A 24609-nucleotide genomic window follows, 5' to 3' on the forward strand; every position below is an offset into this window, starting at 1 on the left:
TTGATATAAAGCGACGAAGCTCACCGGAGAAGGCTTATTATCGAGAACGGAGTGAAAAATGAAGGAAAAATGCCAGTAGATCACTTGCCCACGCAACGAAAGATCCCAGGTTCGAGTTCCGGGCCGGCATAAATTTTTAATGTGCTTGGAAGCTTCAAACCAACTCGGACTCAGCTACAGAGTAAAAATCCATTCTGGACACAACAAACATGGAAGACGCATAGGCAATACAGATGGTTACTCAACTAACAATACATTCGATGTAACGATTAGGCAAAGATTTTTCATCTGGAGAAACGGAAATATTTCATGGTTAAGCAGTTCAAATGGTTCAAATGGCTCTGAGCACTATGGGACTCAACTGCTGAGGTCATTAGTCCCCTAGAACTTAGAACTAGTTAAACCTAACTAACCTAAGGACATCACAAACATCCAAGCCCGAGGCAGGATTCGAACCTGCGACCGTAGCGGTCTTGCGGTTCCAGACTGCAGCGCCTTTAACCGCACGGGCACTTCGGCCGGCGGTTAAGCAGTAATCATGACTGATTTCAAAGAGAGAATTAGGAGATTATTTTATTGCAGTTATGGAATATACAGTCGACACTTGGAGTAACATAAAGAAATTAAATCTGAATTACTTAGTACTGATTTTTCACAATATATTGCGGACGTTAATACTTTGTATTTCAGATCTGAATTTTACTGCAGACTAGCGGGGAAACTCTGCGTTTCCATGTATGTATTTGTAGCTGTGCGTCCACGGCCGTACCACGCAGCATCTGGCCTTGTTCTTAACGTTTATGACGTCATATCCCCCTAACTACGTATCATACAACGACATAATTTTGTGGTACATTCAGCGGCATCTGTGGATACTCCCTGCGAAATTTATTGCGAATAGATTTGGCAGTACAGAAGTAATTAATTTAAACGTCATGCATGATGCTGCAGTTGTTCGTGACGTCGTATCTCTTGAACTATGTGGCGTACAATGATATAATTTTGCACTTACATTCGGTGGTATATGTGAACACTGTCCGTAAAATGTGTCGCGAATACAGTTAGAGGTGAAGAAGTAATAAATTATTACGTCATGCCTCAAGCGGAACTTTTACTGCATGAACAGCGGAAAAGTGATGAGCTGTGAGCGAGAAAAAATTTCGTGAAGGTTTGTTTGCTTGTTGTTAATCACTGAGTGCTCTCATTCTCAAATAAAGCATAAATAAAGACTGGGAATTCACACGTCAGGGGTTATGCTTCTTTTTCACGCCCACCCCTACCCCTTTGGTAGATAGGTGGTTGTTACCCTCACAGCGATGGTCACCTGGCAGTAAGTGATATATGTACCAAGATCGATTGAAATCGATCCAGTGGTTTCGATGTGGAACATAAATACACACACGCATACATACATACATTCATCCATTTTTATAATATGTATGGATCAGCTGTACCGAAATCTCGTCTTAAAGCATGTTTCTCTCTTCTCCTATTTTCCAAGTATCCACTAACGCTGTTTCTTGCCCAAGATAAAAAGCAACTGGAAAGAATACAGCAAAAGAAGGAAAGGAAGACACTAATCGACCTCGCAATGTGGAGAAAATAAATAAACCGCTGGAGGCTTACAGGTGGACTGTTGTTTTGCTGCGGCCAACTCGAAAATTCGATACTCACTTGCAGAGTACACGCAGCTGAAGGTCGACCTCGCTGTGTATACGGCAGAGGAGAGGCGCGCGGGACGGTATCGTTCAGCGAAATTGGACTCGCGGCCTTGAATGGGAGCGCGCGTGCGTTAAGCGGAGAGACAGTTTCGGGTAACAGCACACTCCGGCAACGCGCGTCCACAAGCCAGAGGCGGCGCCCGAAACCGAACGTCAAGTCGGGTTTCAACGTGCAGCTAACGATGACGTTTGACATGACAGTGGCGTCGTGCACTGCTCTTCCCACATGCTCCTGTCGAAACTGTAGCGGCACTGTCTTCAGTATGGCGTTAACTGATATTATTCGGACGGACGCTAGTGTTGTCATTGAGGTTATGGCACGAGGTTTCCCGACGTCTGACACTAAATACAGTCACATCATACACGATTTTATTCGCTACCGTCACCTCTTCAAATCTTATGAGCTCAGACACCGTTCCCAGCGCTTCGACCACAAATGGAATGTATCCTGGAAGTCTATTTAGTCAGTGTGTTCTGCACAACTGGCGATTCCGGTTGAATCTCCACTATCATGTCAAATCTTCGTCCCTTCAACTTCATTTTCAGCTTGGGAAAGAGAGAGAAATCGCACGAAGCCAAGTGGCGTGGTTACGATGGCTGAGGAAGAACCGGCATGTTATTTTTTGCCAAAAAAAACTAGTGCACAATGGAAGCTGTATGTGACCTCGCATTATTGTGGTAAAGGACTCAGTCATTCCTGCGCCACTTCTCTGGATGTTTCCTCCTCGCATCCTCCCTTAGCCACCGTCACGGTAGAATTCAGCTGTTGTAACCGCGACCGCAATGGTCGCGGGGTGGCAGAGAAAGCGCGGCGGGACCAAACGGAGAGCGGACCGCGAACAAACAAACGAACGGAGAGGACGGACACGAAACGACGACGGACGATCGAGAGAGAATGTACAACGACAACACGCAAGAAGCAACGGAGTGACAGAGACAACCAAACGAATCCAAGACGTCCATTAGTAATGAAACCAAAGAATAAAAACGCTGTCTGTTTTTGAGTCGATGTGTCGAGACTCACGCAACGATTAGACTCGCTGACTGAGCTTTTTTTTTTTATTTCTTTATTGTTATTTTCACACCTGATACAGGTAGGCTGGCAGCGACATACTACGCCGCTCTTTGGCCACAGATATGACTAATGATACAAAAGGAGACTACCGAAAAACAGACATGGTGGATATACAAACGTAGACATACAAAATTAAAACACACAGAGTCGTTCACGGGCGCAGCGTCCAAAATAAAAACGTTCGGAAACGTGGACACGCACAGAGATGACAGAGACGACACACGCGAACGATGGAGCACAAACGATGAAAAACTGGAACACTGGAACAGGAACACGACGACACACACAAACGCTAGGCGATGATCTCCGGCGCGCGAAAGTTCACTATACGTGTACGAGCCCGGGGACCTGCCAAAAAGGGGAGAAGGAGGGGAGGAAGGAGAGAGGAGGGTGTAGATGCCAGTGGCAGAGGAGATGGGAGGGGAGGAAAGAAGGTAGGGGGAGGTTGGGCAGGCCCGGGGGAGAGGAGGGAGAGAAAAAAAACACAGGGGGTGGTTGGGGAGGATCAAAGTTGGTAGGAGGGGTAGATGGAGGGGAGGAGGGCATCGTCAGGGATGGGGAGTTGGGGGAAGCCACCTTGGGCGAGGGTATGGAGAGTGGAGAGATGGAGAGCAGGTAGGATGTGGGAATGCAGGTGCGGCAGCTGACGGGGGTGGGAGAGGATGGGAGAGACAAGTAGGTGAGGGGGATCAAGTTTGTGGGAGGTGGAGAGGATCCATATCCATTCGCGGAAGAGGACTAGGTGTGGGAATGGATCAGGTCGTATAAGATAGGGGATGGGAGGCGGAGCACATGGCGTTCTAGGATTTGAAGGGATTTGTAAAAGGTAGGAAGGGCAGAGAGCCCGGGGGGATGAGCGTAGCAGAGGATAGGGCAGATGAGGGATTCATAGTGGAGGGGTCCAGACCCATGTGCGACCAGAAAGGAGCTTGGGGAGCTGGAGGCGGGAGCGTGCCTTCGCTTGGATAGTCCGGAGATGGGGGGGGGGGGGTGACGCCAAGATACTTGAGGGTGGGAGTGAGGGTGATAGTATGGCCATGAATGTTGATATAGAAGTCGAGGAGACGGAAGGAAGGGGTAGTTTTGCCTACAATGATCGCCTGGGTCTTGGAAGGATTGACCTTGAGCAACCACTGGTTACACCAAGTGGTGAACCAGTCAAGATGGGATTGGAGAAGGTGTTGGGAGCATTGCATGGTGGGGGCAAGGGCAAGGAAGGCGGTGTCATTGCCGTATTGGAGAAGGTGGACGGGGAGTGAAGGCGGCGGCATGTCCACCGTATACAGAAAGTATAGAAGAGGCGAGAGTACGGAACCTTGGGGCACACTGGCGGAGGGGTAGAAGGTGTAGGAATCCATGTTATGGATGGTGACATAGGAAGGACGTTGGGAAAGAAAGGGCCCGATCAGACAGACGTAGTTGATAGGAAGGGTGAAGGTTTGGTGCTTGAAGAGGAGACCGGAATGCCATACACGGTCATAAGCACGTTCAAGGTCGAGGGAGAACAAGATGGCAGAGCGACAGGAGTAGAGTTGTTCAGAGAGGAGATGAGTGAGGTGAAGGTCACCGGTAGAGGAGGACGGTCGAAAGACACCCTGGGTAACGGGAAGGAGGCTGTGCTGGCGGAGATGCTGGAGAATGCCTCAGGTAAGTATGGATTCCAGGACCTTGCTGAAGACTGAGGTAAGGCTGATGGCTTTTTGTTTTGTGTTTTGTCTCTTCTTCTTAGTGGATTCTTGGGTCATTTCTATACTTGCGAAATCCCGCTGGGATGGGGGTAATACATGTTTTGTGCGTCAGTATGGCTACCGGCTTCAATCTAGGTGGGCGTGTTTATTGTTGGTGGGCAATTTTCCACGGCGACATTTGATTGTATTTGCGATTTTGCAATCACCGACGTGAGCGAACAGCGTTGCTGTATCAAGTTCTGTTTTAAACTCCGTAAAACAGTCCCAGAAACGCAGAAAATGTTAATGCGAGTACTGGTAATGAGCTTTAGGACAGGCACAAACTCATGATTGGTTTAAACGTTTTAAAAATGACCGGACATTTGTTGTTGATTTGATGATGACGATGATGAACGTTCGGGATGACAATTTATTGGCATTACATCAGAAAATTTCAGAACTGTTCGGAATGGGAGAGTTAAAGATCGTAGGCAGACTATCTACGATGTCTCTTACATCGTTTGATTATAACATGACGCACGTCAGCTGATTTTGTCAGAAAAAGTGATCATGAGAAAGACACTAAAGGACTGCTGCAAAATTCATGATACGACTGCTGAGGGACGATCACGAAGAGCACCGCATGAATGTCTACAGGGAACTGAAAGAATTGGTTCGAACTGACTCATTTTCTTTCTAAGGTCGTTAGAGGTGAAGAAAGTTAACTTTATGGATATGACCCTGCAACTAAACAGCGAATGTCCACCTCGGCCAGAGGAATACCGTCTAGTTCAGAGCTATATCAATCCTAATTGATATGTTTCTTCGATACTGATTGGATTATCCACAAGGTGTTTGTACACTGAGGTGACAAAAGTGGTTGACTAGCGATATGCGCGTATACAGATGATGGCTCTCAGCACTATGGGACTCAACTGCTGAGGTCATTAGTCCCCTAGAACTTAGGACTAGCTAAACCTAACTAACCTAAGGACATCACAAACATCCATGCCCGAGGCAGGATTCGAACCTGCGACCGTAGCGGTCTCGCGGTTCCAGACTGCAGCGCCTTTAACCGCACGGCCACTTCGGCCGGCCGCGTATACAGATAGCGGTAGTATCACGTATACAAGATATAAAAGGCCAGTGCATTGGCGTAGCTGTCATTTGTACTCAGGTGATTCACGTGAAAAGGTTTCCAACGTGACTATTTTCACAAGACGGGAATAATTGACATGGAATGGTAGTTGAAGTTAGACGCATGGCACAGTCCATTTCGGAAATCGTTAGGGAATTCGGTATTCCGAAATCCGCAGTGTCAAGAGTGTGCTGAGAATACCACATTTCAGGCATTATCCCTTACCACCCACACAGCAATGGCCGAAGGCCTTCACTTAACAACCGACAGAAGCAAATTTGCTTAGAATTGTCAATGCTAACAGACAATCAACACTGCTTGAAGTATCAGCATAAATCAATGTAAGACATACGGTGAACGTATACGATAGGACAATGCTGCGAAACTTCGCATTAATGGACTATGGCAGCAGATGACAGACGCGAATACCTTTGCTAACAGCACGATAACTCCTCCAGCACCTCTCCTGGGCTCGTGACCATATCGGTTGGACCCTAGACGACTGGAAAACTGTGCCCTCGTCAGATGAGTACCGATTTCAACTGATAAGAGGTGATGGCGGGGTTCGAGTGTGGCGCAGACCCCACTAAACTATGGGCCCAAGTTGCCAACAAGACACTGTGCAATCTGGTTGTGGCTTCATAGCGGTGTAGGCTGTGTTTACATGGAATAGACTCGGCCCTCTGGTCCAAATGAACCAATCATTGACTGTAAATGGTTATAATCGGCTACTTGGACACCATTTGCCGCCATTCATGTAATGTTCCCAAACGAAGGTGGAATTTTTGTGGACGACACTGCGTCATGTCACCGGGCCACAATTCTGGGCCAGTAGATTGACGAACATTCTGTCTGGACAATTAGAGCGAATGATTTGGCCATCTAGTTCGTCTGACATGAATACCATCGAACATTTAACGGACATAATGGATAGGTCAGTGCAGGCACAAAATCCTGCGCTGCGCTTTCGCAATTATGGACGGCTATAGAGGCAGCATGGCTCAATATTTCTGCAGAGCACATCCAAGGACTTGTTGAATCTATGCCACACCGAACTGCTGCACTATACCGGGCAAAAGAAGGTGCTACACGCAGTTAGGAGGTATCGCATGACTTGTCACCTCAGTGTACCTCAGGGATAGACGATTAATGGACATCTGGTACCGCGCACTGCGGAATTTGAATCCCTGCCAGACGTCATGGACGTCGAAGACCCCTAGGGGTCTCTGCACCATCGCGCCGTAAGCTGTGGCGGCGCGCGCGTCCTGGTCCGCATTTAGTGTGAGGACGCCACAGTGGAACACGTGGTTCCAGCGGCCAATAGCGGCAGCCTCGATAGAGTATTTAAGCGCCTGCCTCTCGCTCAGCCAGGGAATGCCTACCGGGATACCCTCTTTACCCAGGTCGATAGCCACCCATTCGCCTACCACCACCCTGATGATATTACCCATGCTGCCTCCTTTCTCCAGCAGACCTTGTCTGAGGCCGTGGAAGCCCACGTCCCCACCGTCGCCATCCACCCGCACCGTCCCACTCTACCCTCACAGGTGGTCCTCCTCTTCCATGAATCCCGCCGTCTTACTGTGCCTTCCCTCACACGCGCGGCCGGGACACACTACGACGCCCCTGGCAACTACAACGACACGTCAGGAACTTGTTCGCGGCTAAGAAACTTCGGGACTGGCGCCAGACATGCACCCGTCTTAATGCTACCCTACCTATCAACTCGTCCAAGTACTGGTCAGCCTTCCGCCGCCTTACCGGATCTAAACCCCCCCTACTGCCCTCTCCTTCATGATGACCGCCCCTTCCCTGACAACCTTAGTACGGCCAATCAGTTTGCCTCCTACCTCTCCGGTATCTTCACCTTCCCTGACGATTCCCAGTTCGACCACTCCCTCTTCCCTGATGTCCGCGATCGAACTGACACCTCTGTCCCTTCACTCGCTCCTTGCTTCCAGTACTTGGACAACATTACACCCAACGAACTCAATGCCCCCATCAGAACTCAGTATATCATCGTTACATTCCGCACGAAACGCAACACCGCTCCCGGTCACGATCGTGTTACCTATCGCCATCTCCGTGAAGATCCCGCCTCCTTCCTATCCACCCTGGCCCGACTCTATAATGTGGTCTTGTCCACCGACTTCTACCCCCGACCTGTGGAAAACCTCCCGGATCCTGATGTTCCTCAGACCCTATAAACCATGTATTATCCCCATCCCAGCGGGATTTCGCAAGTATACAAATGACCCAAGAATCCAGTAAGAAGAAGAGACAAAACCCCTAGGGTTTACCAAAAACATTTTTTCCATTCCTGGCAGATGGCGCTGTAATCGACAACATTAAATTTTTCCGGTTTTTGCAGTTAAGAATGTACTTATTTAATTCTACTCTGTTTTCGATAAAAATTTAAAATTTTTGTTCTTAACGGTTGATATTAGTATTAAAATTTAATTTAGTTGTGTAAATTTTATTGTGCAGTAAAACTATTATATCTGGACATTTAAAAATCTGATACATTAATATTTTTAACATAACGTAGTTTTCTGTTGTCTTCAGGGTTGATTTCAATGAATCCCCACACCATGAGCATGCCCCGGAAAAATCCTACTCCTCGAATTTCAACTTAAGAGCTACAGATTTTAATGTGTCCTTCCACCCAACTGCCGCAACACGGGCGCTGAATACAGCGTCATATACCACGAATCGAAAGAGTGTATCAACTAAATCCTAAGTATTTTTTGGTTTATAAGCCGAATCTGCAATAAAAAAGGCGGTTCCCATTTGAAAAAGATGATGATCCCGTTGAGAGGGGGGGGGGGGGGGAGGCAGGATTCGAACCTGCTACCGTAGCGGTCGCGCGGTTCCAGCCTAGAACCGCTCGGCCACTATGTACCATGTCCCCAAAAGTACGGTTTTAGAATTATTGTGTCATGTCTTAGATGCTATCTGCGATGCCATGAAGATACTTTGCCCTATAAATTAGTTAAGGGGATACGGAATAGGATTTTGTGTAAAAAAATCGATTTTCGTTTTATTGACTTATTATATTCCGCCAAGTTTCCTCTTTAAAATGACGTATCATACATAGTTCTACTAGAATTATAACTATTTTATTTTTATAGATTTGTGAGATAGTTATACACGTCTCTCATGGCTGACCATAAACTTTTTGGCAGTACATTTATGTGACATGAATTCAAATATCCCGCTTTCCAGCGACTCTTTATACACTATTTGTCCGAAAATGTTTCCCTCTGGTTTCCTCAAGTTACTCTTCGACTTTGTGACGGGATTGTTTATAAGCAGTGTGCTGTATGAAAGTAGTTGTTGTCAGGTTATTTCGTATTTAGTGCTTCATTTTTCGCAGTGAAAATGCCTAGAGCTAGAGCAAAATGTGTAAAAAGCGTGTGAACTGGCAAAAGAAAAGAAATGATTCATTAGCAAAGCAAAGCAGTTCTTCATCATCAGTGTTGGAAAATGTGAGTCTACTTACTACTGGTTTGCCGAACGAATTTATTCCAAATGAAAACAGTGTTTCTCATAAAAAAACTAAGAGATTTGGAAGAGAAATATAATTTACTTGATAAAGCGAAAGAATTTTTTGAACTCATTGATACGAGTAATTGTGCGAAGCTCTTGAAAACAGCGTGTGCCGCAAAAAATGTCAGGGAAACGCTTCTCTGAAAGTAGAATCCTATGTTGGCCTGGCTGCCCAGTTTAATTTAATATGCAGTGTTTGTAAGTATAGCTGTAAGTTTCCAAGTTCTGTTTCAGTAACTGTAAATAATGGATACAAGAAAACTGAACTTCGCAGTGTAAATATTAGGTTAGTTTATGCATTGCGAGTAACTGATAAGGACAAAGCAGCTGGTGATATGCTATGTGGTGTTCTAAATCTTCCAAGTGTACCTTCAAAGTTTGGTGCTTACAACTACGTACTAGGATCTGCAGTTGAAAATGTAGCACAGAAGTCAATGCAGTTAGCTGTGGAAGAAGCAGTGAAAGAAAATGATGGCAGTCATGACCTCAAAGTAGCTTTTGATGGCACGTGGAAAAAAAAGGGGTCACACCTCCAACAATGGTATTGTAACAGCAACTAGCGTTGACACTGTCAAGGTTATTGATGTTGCAATAATTTCTAAATACTGTAGATACATAGACAGGCTGAAAAATGAACATAGTGATGACTGTGTTGCTAATTATTATGGTAGTAGTGGTGGCATGGAGGTTCCTGGGGTGAAAAAAATTTTTCATCGCTCTTCAGTGTGGTATAATGTTCGCTGTGTCAAGTATCTGGGAGATTGTTACTCTAAAGCATTCAAAGAAGTTTTGGAAAGCAAACCACATGGGAACCGTATAAATATAAGCAAACTTGAATGTATAGGACATGTGCAGAAGAGAATGGGTGCCAGGCTGAGAAGGTTAAAATCAGTTATGAAAGGGAAAAAACTGGATGATGGGAAAACCTTGCATGGTAAAGGAAGATTGACTGATTCCATAATAGACCACATTCAGAATTGCTATGGCCTTGCAATCAGGCAAAATACAGGCAATCTTGAAGAAATGAGGAAACGTATATGGGCTTTGTATTTCCACACCGCATCCACAGACGAGCATCCAGAACATGGTATGTGTCCCAAAGGTGAAAAGAGATGGTGTAAATACAATAGGGTACTAACAACTGGAGAGAAATACATTCACCACCACAGTCTACGATTAGCGATCATGGAAGAAATAAAGCCCATTTTCAGAGATCTGATGAAATGTCTTCATGGAAAAACGCAGAACCCCAACGAGTGCTTGAATAGTGTGATATGGCATCGTCTCCCAAAAACAGTGTTTGGCGGAACTAATGTACTACATTCTGTTGTGTATGATGCTGTGGCAACCTTCAATCTTTGGAATATAACTAAATGCCAGGTCCTTCAAAAGTTGGGTTTGCTTGTTGGTTCCCGAACAGTACGTGCTACGTTGACTTTAAATCAGCACAGATTAAGGCATCCTGACAATATAATCAAGACCTTAGTGAAAAAAGAAAGACAAGTGCAGAGGGGTGCCAAAAGAAGACATGAAGATGATTATGAATACGGTGAAGGGGGTATTAACTATGGACCAGGAATGTTTTAATCTTCTTTCTCCGTTTCTCGTAAGTTTGCTTTTTACTTCTTCTAGGAACATTATCTCAGGTACTAGTGAACCTAGAAGTCACATGGGTTTCTTTTACACACTGAAACAAGACTTAGGGATGATAATCTAGTAAAAAGTGATGGAAAAAATGTACTTAAAAATAAATGTAAAATATCTCTGTAAGAAAATACTTTAACAGTAAACTGTTGTTTCTGTGTTGTTATAACATATCAATGTACATACAGTAAAAATTTTATTTCTCTGTCTCCAGCAGTTCGTGAGAAAATGTTCCCTATAGTAGGTATATTTCACCATTGCAGTGATAGGCGATTCCGAATCCCCTTAAATAAGATGTCAATGGCAATGTAAATACTCTCTAAGAAGAAAAGAAAAAGAAAACGATGCATCACGAAGGACTTATCCGAATGGGACGGAAATCGATAGATGTGATGTATATGTACCGAAAAACAAATGATTACTATTTCAATGAAAGTCGACCGTTTATTCAAGAGAAAGAGCGTCACAACATGAGCAAGTCAATAACGCGTCCTTAAGCTGGTAGTTTTTCGGCTTTGCATTGATCGGTAGAGTTGTTGAATGTCCTCCTGAGTGATATCGTGCGTTAGATCGTCAAAATCCCTAGTTGGTTGGAAAGCATTGCCCATAATGCTCCGAACGTTCTCGATTGAGGAGAGAACTGGAAAGCTTGCTGGCCAAGGTAGGATTTGGCAAGCACAAAGACAAGAAGCAGAAACTCTCGTCGTGTAAGGGCCGGCATTATCTTGCTGAAATGTAAGCCCAAGAAACAGAACGGGGAGTAGAATATCGTCGACGTACCGCTGTGGTTTAATGGTGGCGTGGATGGCAACCAAAGGGGTCCTGCTATGAAAAGAAATGACACCCCAGACCATGACTCCTGGTTGTCGGGCAGTATGGCGGACGACAGTCAGGTTGGTATTCCATCGCTGGCCGGAACATCTCCAGACATGTCTTCGCCCTGGAATCTCATTGAAAGGAGTGGAATAGTTTCAACGATGATTCCCGCTTTGAACGGAACGCCTATGACCAGCGAAGATATGTCTGGAGAGTTTTGGAAAATTGTGGTAAGTTCCTATGCGACCAAACTGCTAAGGTCATAGGTCCCCAGGCTTACACACTACTTATTCTAACTTAAACTAACTTATACTTACGACAACACACACACACACACCCAAGCCCTAGGGAGGATTCGAACCTCCGACGGGGGGAGCCGCGCGAACAGTGGCAGGGCGCCTTAGATTGCACGTCTACCCCGCACGCCATACGTCTGGAAACGTCCAGGATAGTACTGGGAAACCAGCCTGACAGTCGCCCCGACAACCAGCGGTGATGTTCTGAGGTGACATTATTTTTCGTAGCAGGACCCCTTTGGTCGTTATCCGCGGGACCCTTACAGCACAGCGGTACGTCGACGATATTCTACGAAAAAAAAAAAAAAATAATAATAATAAAATAAATGGCTCTGAGCACTATGAGACTTAACATCTGAGGTCATCAGTCCCCTAGAACTTATAACTACTTAAACCTAACTAACCTAAGGACATCATACACATCCATGCCCGAGGCAGGATTCGACCCTGCGACCGTAGCGGACGCGCGGTTCCGGCCTGAAGCGCCTAGAACCGCTCGGCCACACCGGCCGGCGGATATTCTACGCCCATTTTGTTACCCTTCGTGGCAAGCCATCCTGGGCTTACATTTCAGCAAGATAATGCCCGCCCGCACACGCGATAGTTTCTGACGCTTGTCTTCGTGCTTGCCAAACCCTTTCTTGGCCAGCAATGTCGCTGGATCTCTTGCCAATTGAGATCGTTTCAAGCATTATGGGCTCGGGATATTGACGATCTAACTCCGCAATTGGACGAAATCTGACATAGTATCCTTCAGGAGGACATCCTACAACTCTGCGAATCAATGTAAAACTGAATAACTGCTTGCATAAGAGCCACAGGTGGACCGACTCGTTATTGACTTGCTCAGTTTGTGAAGCTGTTTCTCTTGAATAGATCATCCAAGTTTTGTGAAATTGTAAGCATTTGTCAGTCTGCACATGTTCTTCACTTCTACCGATTTCTGTCGCATTCGCGGTGAGTCGTTTGTTGTTTTACAGTTCAGTTGATTTGATATTCATGTTTCTTTATTACACGCTGCAGTCAAGTTCAAAGGGCTCTGAGCACTATGGGACTTAACAGCTGAGGTCATCAGTCCCCTAGAACTTAGAACTACTTAAACCTAACTAAACTAAAGACATCACACACATCCATACCCGAGGCAGGATTCGAACCTGCGACTGTACCGGTCGCGCGGCTCCAGACTGAAGCGCCTAGAACCGCTCGGCCACACCGGCCGGCGGATATTCTACGCCCATTTTGTTACCCTTCGTGGCAAGCCATCCTGGGCTTACATTTCAGCAAGATAATGCCCGCCCGCACACGCGATAGTTTCTGACGCTTGTCTTCGTGCTTGCCAAACCCTTTCTTGGCCAGCAATGTCGCTGGATCTCTTGCCAATTGAGATCGTTTCAAGCATTATGGGCTCGGGATATTGACGATCTAACTCCGCAATTGGACGAAATCTGACATAGTATCCTTCAGGAGGACATCCTACAACTCTGCGAATCAATGTAAAACTGAATAACTGCTTGCATAAGAGCCACAGGTGGACCGACTCGTTATTGACTTGCTCAGTTTGTGAAGCTGTTTCTCTTGAATAGATCATCCAAGTTTTGTGAAATTGTAAGCATTTGTCAGTCTGCACATGTTCTTCACTTCTACCGATTTCTGTCGCATTCGCGGTGAGTCGTTTGTTGTTTTACAGTTCAGTTGATTTGATATTCATGTTTCTTTATTACACGCTGCAGTCAAGTTCAAAGGGCTCTGAGCACTATGGGACTTAACAGCTGAGGTCATCAGTCCCCTAGAACTTAGAACTACTTAAACCTAACTAAACTAAAGACATCACACACATCCATACCCGAGGCAGGATTCGAACCTGCGACTGTACCGGTCGCGCGGCTCCAGACTGAAGCGCCTAGACAAGTTCAAAGTATAGTGCTTCCAGAAACCTTCTTACTTCCTGTTTTATTCATCAAATACACTTGGTGCCAAACATAAGTAATCTGGCTGGAAGAGGAGCCGCTATCACCGAAAGTATTTACTGTTACGACATGGCTTGGTTTAACACAACTATAAAACTTCGCTGCAGGTCCAAATTGTGTTAGACAACTGCACAGCATTAGCAACAATTTACAGTAATTTATTAAAAGAAAAAAACCATTACTTACGTTTAGCGTGAAGATAGAGAATGGCAGTAGTTCAGCGTTTACTTGCACTGACCTGTCCCTAACTCTGGTCTAGACCTGTGTCCAGTGAACAATAGCTACGATCACTTATAGAATGTCTAGTCTGACTCTTACTGGTGGCGCACAGTGAGCTAACTTGCTTCAAAATCTAACAGAATAAGAACAGGAAAAGTTGCCCGTTCCGACATTATCCCCGCGAAATCTGGTGTAGATTACACTGGTGCATTCGTGTCCGATGCTGCGGTGTCATTCCAGTCTCAAGTCGCTGTGATGCGCGCCGCGACAGTCGCCGGTAAACAGTGTATCGGACAACGACACATTTCTGGGTTATTGTTTGTGCGCTCTGGTTAACCTATGAAAGAGACACTGCCCAGTTCTTAGTATAAAAGACGATGGGTAGCACTCGAGAGGACATGTTTGACATTTGTAACCGCTGTAATGGCGTGCATCGACTTAAAACTAAATTACTAAAGATAGTGTCTGAAATCATTGGCTAAAAAATTTCCTCTGTGTGGCTCCATTTCTGTAACTGGGTCTCCTACTACCTTAATATTACAGTTAAGGAAATAAAGTGTATTTGCGCGCGCGTTTTTAGGGCACAGTCATTTTTCTACCGTGCAGCGGTATCAGAACAAAAATGGGTTCCTCATTATTACAGATATCTTATGAACTATTATCTGCACAAAAAATGTCATTAGTATTTTCTACACAACTCCTGAGGAGCTATTCATAAACGACATCATAATTTCGCAAATTACAATTTTTTTCAACATTAAAATTTTCCAGAACACATCACGAGCTCTGAAAAAATGTCTTTCTCTGAAGTCCGGTTCCAACTTCACCGGACTCGAAAAATTGTGCAATACGTCCAATGCCGTCATCAGTCTACACAGTTTTGATCCACGGACATGCCATAATCGAAGCTGCTCTGTTGCCGATTGATCGGCTATCCGAAGATGTGCGGGAAGCTCGGAATAACGATACCCGGCGTTACACTGTGATATTCGTGTGAGAATGACTCATCGGATTTTGGCATCTTCTGATTCACTCACCCCAGATTCCAGAAAATGACAGTTGAAGGATATAATCGGATGTCACCTGAGGTAAGAGATCTGCTTTTCAAACAATCTCCCTACGGACAACCCGACAGCGATCCTTCCGAAAGCAATGACACTGGCGACAAATGCGACAACGATTTCGACTGAAAAATGTAAGATGTTGAATAAAACAGTTCAATACGGCAAATTAGATTTCTGATTCCTTGTCAGCGACCTCAAAACAATTTATATCCGAAGCTTTACTCGAATCCACTGAATTTATAAATTCTGATTCGCCAAATTGGATCCTCCAGTTTGAATTTTGTAATTCCAACCCTGTATTCTGTGTCATATTTTAGAAGACCATCTTTCGTCTGGCATTCTTTTGACGAGGGAAACTTCCCGTGGTAAGATGGCCAGGTAGACAGTAGATAGCCCGTCATAACTGAACACAGATCCACAGATAAAGCATGAAAACAGGTAGAAGCTGTACTGAACTGTGGAAAAAGAGCAAAATACAAACAGTGAAAATTCCGAGAAGAAGTAGTGCATTGTAGATCAGGCTGAAAGACCAGTGGGGTTGTGGTTTAGCCGGAACGGTAGCTCAGTGGATTCGGTCAGATACCTGGCTGGTCCCCATAATAAAAAAAAACTGAGTGAAAGGATCAACAACGAACTTCAATGGATGTCATGTGACGTCCGCTACGACCAAATACAACGAACAAAAAACGCAAAAAAAAAAACGTGATCATGGTGTTGGACTGTCAAGCGGGCGAGCCTTGTTCTAAATTCCCTCCTCGCTCAAGTCCTTTGTTTTCATTTTATTTTTCTACAGCATTGTGAAGTGTCCGTCTGGTCATTGAAATGTTTATTCTCTTTCTGTAACCTTGGCAGTTGTCATATTATACACTGGTTATAGAATATGAGTCATGTAGTAAGAATAAGTTACCGTCGCGCGTAAACGTGATGAACAGGGGAAGGAAATTGGCGTCACAAAGTGACTATGACCTTTAGTGGTACGACCGAAAATGATGCCACTCGAGTGAAGCACAGGAATCTGGGTGTTCCCACAATACAACATTGGTGACGTCACTCGAAGGTGGCAGAGTGGCGTCACTTTAGTTGCAGGTGGAAACTCAGCTTATAGACAAAGCGAGCATGTATTGTACAAACACGATCACATTTTGCCGCTTTGCAGGCTTCTTAGTTACTGCGTAACTTCCAAAAATGCTGACGAGACGAAGTCAGCTGTGTCTTCAGTAGCGTCGAGCTGATGCAGCCTTGTCATCAGCTGACGTCGACGTCTTTCTAACCCGTCAGTGCGAGGCGCGCTAGACGAGTCACGTGGTATCGCCGTCTGACAGATTCGGCGGTAATCGTTTCAGCTGCTACTTTTAAATTGTTTGAGCCGACTGTACACATGGCTACTGCTCGTAAGACTTAGTTTTCCCACCAAATGCTAGTGGCTGTACAGCTTGGTGCCTTCTGTTCACGCGTGTCAACCACTACTACTTGAAAGTGGCATTTCTTTCCGGGTCATCAGTCGTCGTTCTGTGCTAATCTCTTCGTCACAGAGCACCACTTACATCCTATCTACCCCTTTGTTTCTTGGATTATTTAGCTTTTTGTCTCCGTCTCTAGTTTTTCCCTCTACAGCTCTCTCTAGTACCACAGAAGTTATTCCCTAATGCCTTAACACATGTCCTATCATTCTGTATCTTCTTCCTGTCAGTGTTTTCTACATGTGCCTTTCTTCGCCGATTCATCCTAATTTTAAAGATCCTTCAATAGAATCACATTTCGAACGCTTTGCTCTTCTCTTCCGATTTTCCCGCAGTCTGTGAGTCACTACCATAGAATGCTGTACTCCAGACGTACACTCTCCGATATTTCTGCTTCAAATGTTTGGTAGAAAGTCTTTCGTTGGACAGGAGTGCCTTCTGTGCCTGTGCTTGTCTGATTTTTATGTCCAGATTCTTTCGTACGCCGTATATTCTTTCGTTTCCATGTTAGCAGAATTTCTTCACTTCGTCTATTCCCGCCCCCCCCCCCCCCCTGCCCCCCTTTCCTCACAATTTTGATGTTTCTTTTGTGTAGATTTAATCATCTCTCTGGTACTCAGTAATACGGTGATTGGTAAAGAACGAAACGCTCGGTGGTAGAGGACATCACAGGCAGAATACGGACACAAATGGACAAGAAGGAGTTAGAAATTCGGCATGTCCTTTTTGATGAAATCATTCCAACGTCCATCTAAAATAAACAGCGAAAAGACTGAAAATGCCGTCCTTCGCAGATAAGCGTCCAATGCCTGAATCCATGCATCTCACTCGGTTCCCCCATCGGAATCCAAGTATTTTCTGCAATGGGGAAGAAATGAGCAGTACAGATCGTGAACCCACCTTCGTGTAAAGTCTCGTACTATGATTGCTTTTGTCCTCACACTATGTGGAAATCTGATCGGGCTAATCGCATCGGTAATGTCGTGGACAGAAAGTGGCAAAAGTAATCTCAAGAGGATCTCCGCGTAATTATTTCATTACTTAGATAATGTCTATTTTATACTTGTCTGCAGCTACCGTAGTTTTAGAAAAGTAGCGTAGTCGGTGTCACCCCACGGCCAGCCACGAAGAAAACTTAACCGTTTCACTGCCCATCCATTAGCAGACCAACAGCTGTGGCTCAAGTGACAGGGGCACGTCCGTCGACCTTTTTAAATGTAAGAGGAAACAGTTATCCCTTTCCACTTCGAAAATCGTAGCAACGGAAGTTGCATATACAATGTGTAAAGTTCTTATGTTTTGTGCTATTGTAAATGCACACATCAAAAAAAGTTTTGCATCACCCCGGTTCCCAGAACTCCTGAAGAGAGACGTTGACTGTGGATACTGTATCGCACTGCATGACTGTGCAGAGATGTCGCTAAACCCGCCCAAATATGTAAACATCCATGCATGAGAGCGCCTACTAGACAGAGGGGATCCGACAGCCGATCATTTCCATCATTCTACCAGGAAGGAGGTACACAGCTCGTGTTGTCTGTAGTTCAACCATGCCTAGACGGTCAATACCGCGGTTCGATCGCGTCCACATTGTTACTTTGCGCCAGGAAGGGAACAAAGGGAAGTTTCCAGGCGTCGCGGAGTGAACCAAAGCGATGTTTTTCGGACTTTGAGGAGATACAGAGAGACAGGAACTGTCGATGACATGTCTCGCTCATGCCGCCCAAGGGCTACTATTGCAGTGGATGACCGCGACCTACGGATCAACGCCAACATGTTGAATAATGTTTTTCGTGCAACCACAGGACTCGTGATACGACTCAAACTGTGCGAAATAGCCTGCATGATGCGCAACTTCACTCCCGACGTCCATGGCGAGGTCCACGACACCATGCAGCGCAGTACAGATGTGCCCAACAACATGCCGAATGGACCGCTCAGGATTGGCATCACGATCTCTTCACCATGAGTGTCGCTTATGCCTTCAACCAATAATCGGAGACGTGTTTGGAGGCAACCCGGTCAGGCTGAACGCCTTAGACACACTGTCCAGCGAGTGCAGCAAGGTGGGGGTTCCCTGCTGTTTTGGGGTGGCTTTATGTGGGGTCGACGTACGCCGCTGGTGGTCATGAAAGGCGCCGCAGCGGTTGTACAATACGTGAATGCTGTACTCCGACTGAAAGTGCAACCATATCGGCAGCATATTGGCGAGGCATTCGTCTTCACGGACGACAATTCGCGCCCCATCGTGCACGTCTTGTGAATGACTTCCTTCAGGATAACGACATCACCCGACTAGACTGGCCAGCATCTTCTCCAGACATGAGCCCTACCGCATATACCTAGGATAGATTGAAGAGGGCTGGTTATGGATGACGTGACCCACCAACCACTTACTATGCCACAACGAATACAGGCAGGCATCAATGCAAGAGGACATGCTACTGGGTATTAGAGGTACCGGTGTGTAGAGCAGTCTGGACCACCACCTCTGAATGTCTCGCTTTATGGTACTACAACATGCAATGTGTGGTTTTCATTAGCAATAAAAAGGGTGGAAATGATGTTTATATTGATCTCAATTCCAATTTTCTGTACAGGTTCCGGAACCGAGGTAATGCAAAGCTATTTTTTGATGTGTGTAGTTCACCTCTACTGTACTGAGACAAAGATGAATGTGCGCACTGCATGAGCAGTGAATATGATCCTTGACTCTGCGTTTACTTTTATCCGTGGCTGCCTTGCTAGTCAGTCAGTTGTGCAGCGCTGGGGCATCTTATTTGACGCATTGTAGTGAGCTGTTGGGTTTTCCAGAGTGAGAAATCTAATTTCTGTGACTCTAGGAGAAGCTATCTGGAATACTTTGTTATGGACATGAAAACTCATTTATAATTCTTTCTCCTTCTTTATATTGATGGAGAAGATTTTGGAGGATTTTAAAGGTAACGAAGGCATGCGCAAAAATGAAATGTTTCTCACAACTAATAATAATTTAACTGATAACTTTCATGATTAGTGTTAATTCGATCTGTGTTTTTCATTATGTCAAATTATGCACTTGCTTGTGATGTTTGTAATTTCTGTAATGAGGGAATTTTGTAACTGTTAGTCTTCTTATTTTGTGTATTCTTTTTGTTAATAAACAGAGATTGCTTTCTCAAGAACGATTTTCTTTAGAGTAAAACCCACCTCCATGATTCATAGTAAAGTTGTGAAGACTTTGTCGTGTGTGCATTGCACGTTACGCGACACGAAGTCCAGATTCTTTTTTTCTGACACAAAAAATTTGGAGTAGGTCATTTATCTTTAGCTGCTGATTTGCTGACTTGTATTTGCTTTCGAGAACATAAAGACAGCATGCTGAACGAGAGGTAATTCTTATTTCAGAACAGATCTCTCCTTGCATTCTTGAGAAAACAGTGAGTGGTTGCAATTGTCAGATGTCGTGCTAGTAAGCAAATTAATTTTCAGTGAACAGTATTGATAGATTTTAACAGGTATTTTCTTCAGAGTACAGTGGTAATTTATTTTTGTGGATATCTCAAGTCAAACATCACACCTCATATAACGCAACATTCATAATGCAATGCGGTACTAAGTTTTATTTACGCAGTTTTCACTGAGCACACAATTAGTTTCTTTCGGCATTTGTTTATTTCGAATTTTGCATTTCATGACGTTTAAAGTTTTGTCACAATACTGTTCACGGGCGTAGCACATGGCCAACCAACAGTCAGTTTTGCTCAGCAATTGTAAACGATATCTAAAGTTTTTGAAATTATTATATTCAGTTTTCTCACATACAGACAATTCTTTATGAAAGGCCCACAACTATAGTCCTGAAGCTGCAGCGTGTTGTGTCCTGAAAAGAATGTTCTTGATTATTAAAACTGGGAACCCTTTTAGAGTCTCTCCGAAGGTAGATAGTGGTCTACAGGTTGTTTAGAAGTATTTGTATCAGAAGTCTGGGGGCGATAGATCATGTCGTAGGGGAACAAGCTTTGTTAGATAAAAAACGTTCGCTGACATGTGCTGGCGACGCTATGCGTCCTTTAGTAGTTCCGGCCCTGATACGACGAGAGTTCACCGAACCGCCGGGATTTACTAACAAAGTGTGCAGCTCGCTACCTATCCCAGTAAGTTGATAGTGATTTTCAACAAAAAAGTCTCTAGAATGAGTGTCTCTAAGAGGAGAAAGATATTTTAGAACCGAATTAGGAAGTTTAATTTTTGCTAGGTCTACCCCTTTTCATGTGCAGCAGATCACTGGCTCATAGGCAACACACAAGACAGATGCACGCTGTAGAGTGCCTACGCCCTGCAGCCAGTCTTCAACGACGGCTAGCGTCACCGGGAAGCGGCAGCGAAGCACAGAGGCGCTCGGTGCTGGTCGCTTTTCTTCACTAATAGGATTTCTTCCTGTTTTCCTTCTGTGAGACTCATGTGTCGTCTATTTTCCAGGAACATCGTGACCACCCATTTTTCTCGCTGCAACTGATTATCTGAGAACAACTGGAATTTCTTCTGGTGACTCGAAAACGTGAATGAGGTGGGTGGGGGAGGTGGAGAGAAAAAAATGTTTGCCTCACATTTTTGTTTTGGTTCACCCCTTGTATTTCTTTGTACCTCTTGTCTCCCAGCGTCGGGAATTACTATAACTGTATAGGCGGCGGTGTCTCGGTCAGATTTGTTCCTTTGTCATTTTACGTTGTCAGTGAGCCAGATGCCTGTGATGTCAGTGTTTTTAGACCAAGAGCTGTCTACAAAGTTTTCCTTGCGTCTTGGGTCCATAGTCTTCAAGTGGTTGAAGTACGAACTCTTGGGGTAAAGAGCATATCTCCTTTAGCAGTTGCCAATCTGTTCTGTCACACATTATCAAAGTTTGAGCTACTGTATTACTGTGGATCAAAATATCGTAAATTTCATGTTTTTGTGAGGACAAATATTTCAACGCAGTAACATACTCCAAAGTAATGTTGTGTCTGTTAATAAAGGTATTTCGGCTTCCATTACGTGATACGTTTCAGTGTACTCCAGCTTTGTCAGTCTTCACAGGCGCTGTGCATGAGGCATCAAACACCGACCTCGTATCCTTCCACTGGTCTAAAATTCGCTAAACGTTGTGTTTGTTCTGTTAGTTTCGTTTCTAAAAGCGCTGGTAGCTCTTCGTTCTGTAAGAACTCGTCTTCAGTCCGAAGGCTGGTTTTCTGCAGCTCCGCATGCCAGTCCATACTGTGCAAAGCGTTTCATCTCTGCACGACTGCTGCCACCTACATTCATGAGAGACTTATTATTGTATGAATTAGCATGATAAAAACTACTTTGAATACACGCGGGCTTCTGAACGATGCTAAAGACGAGGTTCAACGCACGTTGACTTCTGATACGACGTAGATAGGTTCGACAATGTAAAATGGCGCAAGATGTTCAAAATTTTCACAAAAATAAGTCTAAGTATATAGTATGTACAAAACCGAAGAAGGAACAATAAGAATGGAAGACAAAGTTCGAAGTGCTGGGGCTGAAGAGGGTGACACGACTTTCACTAAGGACAGCTCAGTGAAAGTGAAACATTGAAGGATCTGTTGATTGCAATGATTAGTGTACTGAGCACGGAATACAAACTGAGAGTAAAGAGAAGAAAGACAAAAGCAACAAAGAGTAGCAGTAATGAGATTGATGAAGGTTGAGACAGAGCAATCTGATGATGATCATAACTACAGACATCGATTATTGAACAGAATATAACAAATTATTCATCAAAGACTTCGTTTCAACGTATTCAGGAGTGAGATTAATGATCAATTACCATCAAAACTGACAACTACGAAATGAAGAAAATCTGACACCTTCGAAGCAAAGTAATCTACGATGGACAAGCAAGGGGGCAAAAGAAGTAGACTAGAACAGACGAAGAAGGTACTCCTGACCAAAATAAGTCTACTAGTATTACATATTGGCACTAATTAGAGGAAGTATATTTTTGTGGAGCACAACATTGTATGGTTGTGAATCATGGACTCGGCAAACCGGAAAAGAGGAGAACTGAATCTTTTGGGATGTAATGTTACAGATAACCGTTGAAAATTAGTTGGTCTGGTAAGACAATAGATGAGACTTTCCGCAGGAGAGGAAAGGAATTGCTGGAAGACACTGAAAAGAAGGGACAGGATGACAGGACGAGTTAAGACATCAGGGAATAACTTTCTTGGTACTAGAGGGAGCTGTAGAGAGTAAAAACTAAAGGAGATGACAGATCGGAAAGTACCGGGTGTCTCTCCCAAGAGTCACCACGCGCATTTTGTCTGATGTTTCGACAGGTACCTGCAATTTTGTTTTTGAATTGCGTACTTGGAGTCAGTCCAAATAATTATTGCTCGTCACGTCTTTCATGCGACGCCCACTGATAACAGAAAGCGTCAGTTTCTCAAGCGGGTATTTTACGTTCGCATTCGGTACAGTGCTCTCAAATTAGTGTGCCCAATGTTCGTTTTTAGCGATATGTATGAACAGGGATAGTAAAACACGAAGAATAAACAGCAGTCAGCGAGTACATGGGCAGTGCTGTCAGTGCTGGAGTACTGATTATTCTTCGATTTTTACCGTCTCTGTTAATATATATCGATAAAACTAATATCGAACTAGACTAACCTGGGACCCCGTAAGGAATGCCACGGTGTTGTTACCGTCCACGATATGCAATGGTCTTACAAAATGGTAGCGAGGGGAAGAGTCACAGGTACAGTGCTGCCACAAGTATTGTCTGGTGTTCAACACGCCCCAATCACCTAAACTGACTCCATATTGGAAACTGTGCCACTAGGTTGAATTTGTGGCGCCGTCTTTGCGAACGGTAGCACCCGTTATCACTACAGCTGTGTCGCCACTTTCGTTGCTTGTGTGGAGGCGGCTAAATAGGCAAAGAACGGCTGCCACATCACGTTCAATGTGCTCGCATAGTCAGTTTGAGCTATTGCCGCTGTTGCCTCGTTGCGCTGCTTTTTTTTTTTCCTTTATTGTAATTTTAAACACCTGTACAGGCGGGCTGTCAGCAGCATAGTACGCTGCTCTTCAGCCTTAAGTGGAACAATAAACATGACAGAGAGGTGATACATACAATACAAAAAACGGCGGGCAAAAAATGGAGATACAAAAAAAAACAATAAACAAGAACCCGTTCACGTTGGACGAGAAAAACACTAACACTTGGAGACAACGCGCACAAAACACGGAGAACGGCGACGGCACATGTGAACAGTTGAGTTGTAACTGCACGAAACACAAAACGATGCACACACACTAAACACTGATGGCGATGATCTCCGGCGCGCGAATGTTCACTGAGCGTGTACGAGTCCGGGGACCTGCCAAGAGAGGAGGTGGAGGAAATTGCGCTGCCGTACTTGTCCACATAAATACAGGTGACAAGACGCAGCGGTCGGCTCTGATAGGCCAGCGCACGTCCCGTCCACGCGCGCGTTTAAGTTTCCATTAATTGCAGCGCTGGCGCCAGTGACGTGGCGCCGCGTAGCCACTTGCATAGCCAGAGACAGCTGCCACGCCACGCCGGCGTTTGTAAACACGGCTGATATACGGCCGGCCGTGATAACCCGCCTCTGGTGCGATACGGCGGCAGGGTGACCACACAGCAAGACAGGGGCCGCACTGTCTCCGCCGGCCCGCCTTCTCACGCCAGACAGCGGCCGCCTAGTCAACACGAGCGCCACACAGCCGACACACAGTCCGATGACTGCTCATAGGTCTTCATGTCACACGCGAGGTAATACAACGAGACATTTTGTAACATTAATACCCTTTTCAGTCTGTGACTCCAGCCTAATTGATTGACATTCAGATTCGTTGACTTCGCTAAGTCAATACCAAACTGTCACCTTTCAACGCACACTGGACCTCGGACTACGCTACAGATCGGTGGGCCGTTACAACTAAGATTTCAGGTGGAACGGGGTGTCCAATACCACGCTTTAACTTA

At 45.0% G+C, this 24609-nt stretch overlaps 1 protein-coding gene across 2 annotated transcripts in view; it reads left to right on the plus strand.

Moving 5' to 3' along the window:
- LOC126473771 (tetraspanin-9) overlaps positions 1-24609 on the plus strand; it is a 523722-nt gene that overhangs the window by 24800 nt on the left and 474313 nt on the right. The window contains exon 1 of one of the 2 annotated variants that reach the window (XM_050101036.1): positions 24278-24396. The exons of the other annotated variant lie outside the window; for it this stretch is intronic. The gene's annotated coding sequence lies outside the window, so the exon portion shown is untranslated. Of the gene's footprint in view, positions 1-24277; positions 24397-24609 lie in introns of those variants that run through there. 2 annotated transcript variants of the gene reach the window in all.

This window comes from Schistocerca serialis, chromosome 4, assembly GCF_023864345.2.
Source record: "Schistocerca serialis cubense isolate TAMUIC-IGC-003099 chromosome 4, iqSchSeri2.2, whole genome shotgun sequence".
NCBI classification, from domain to species: domain Eukaryota; kingdom Metazoa; phylum Arthropoda; class Insecta; order Orthoptera; family Acrididae; genus Schistocerca; species Schistocerca serialis.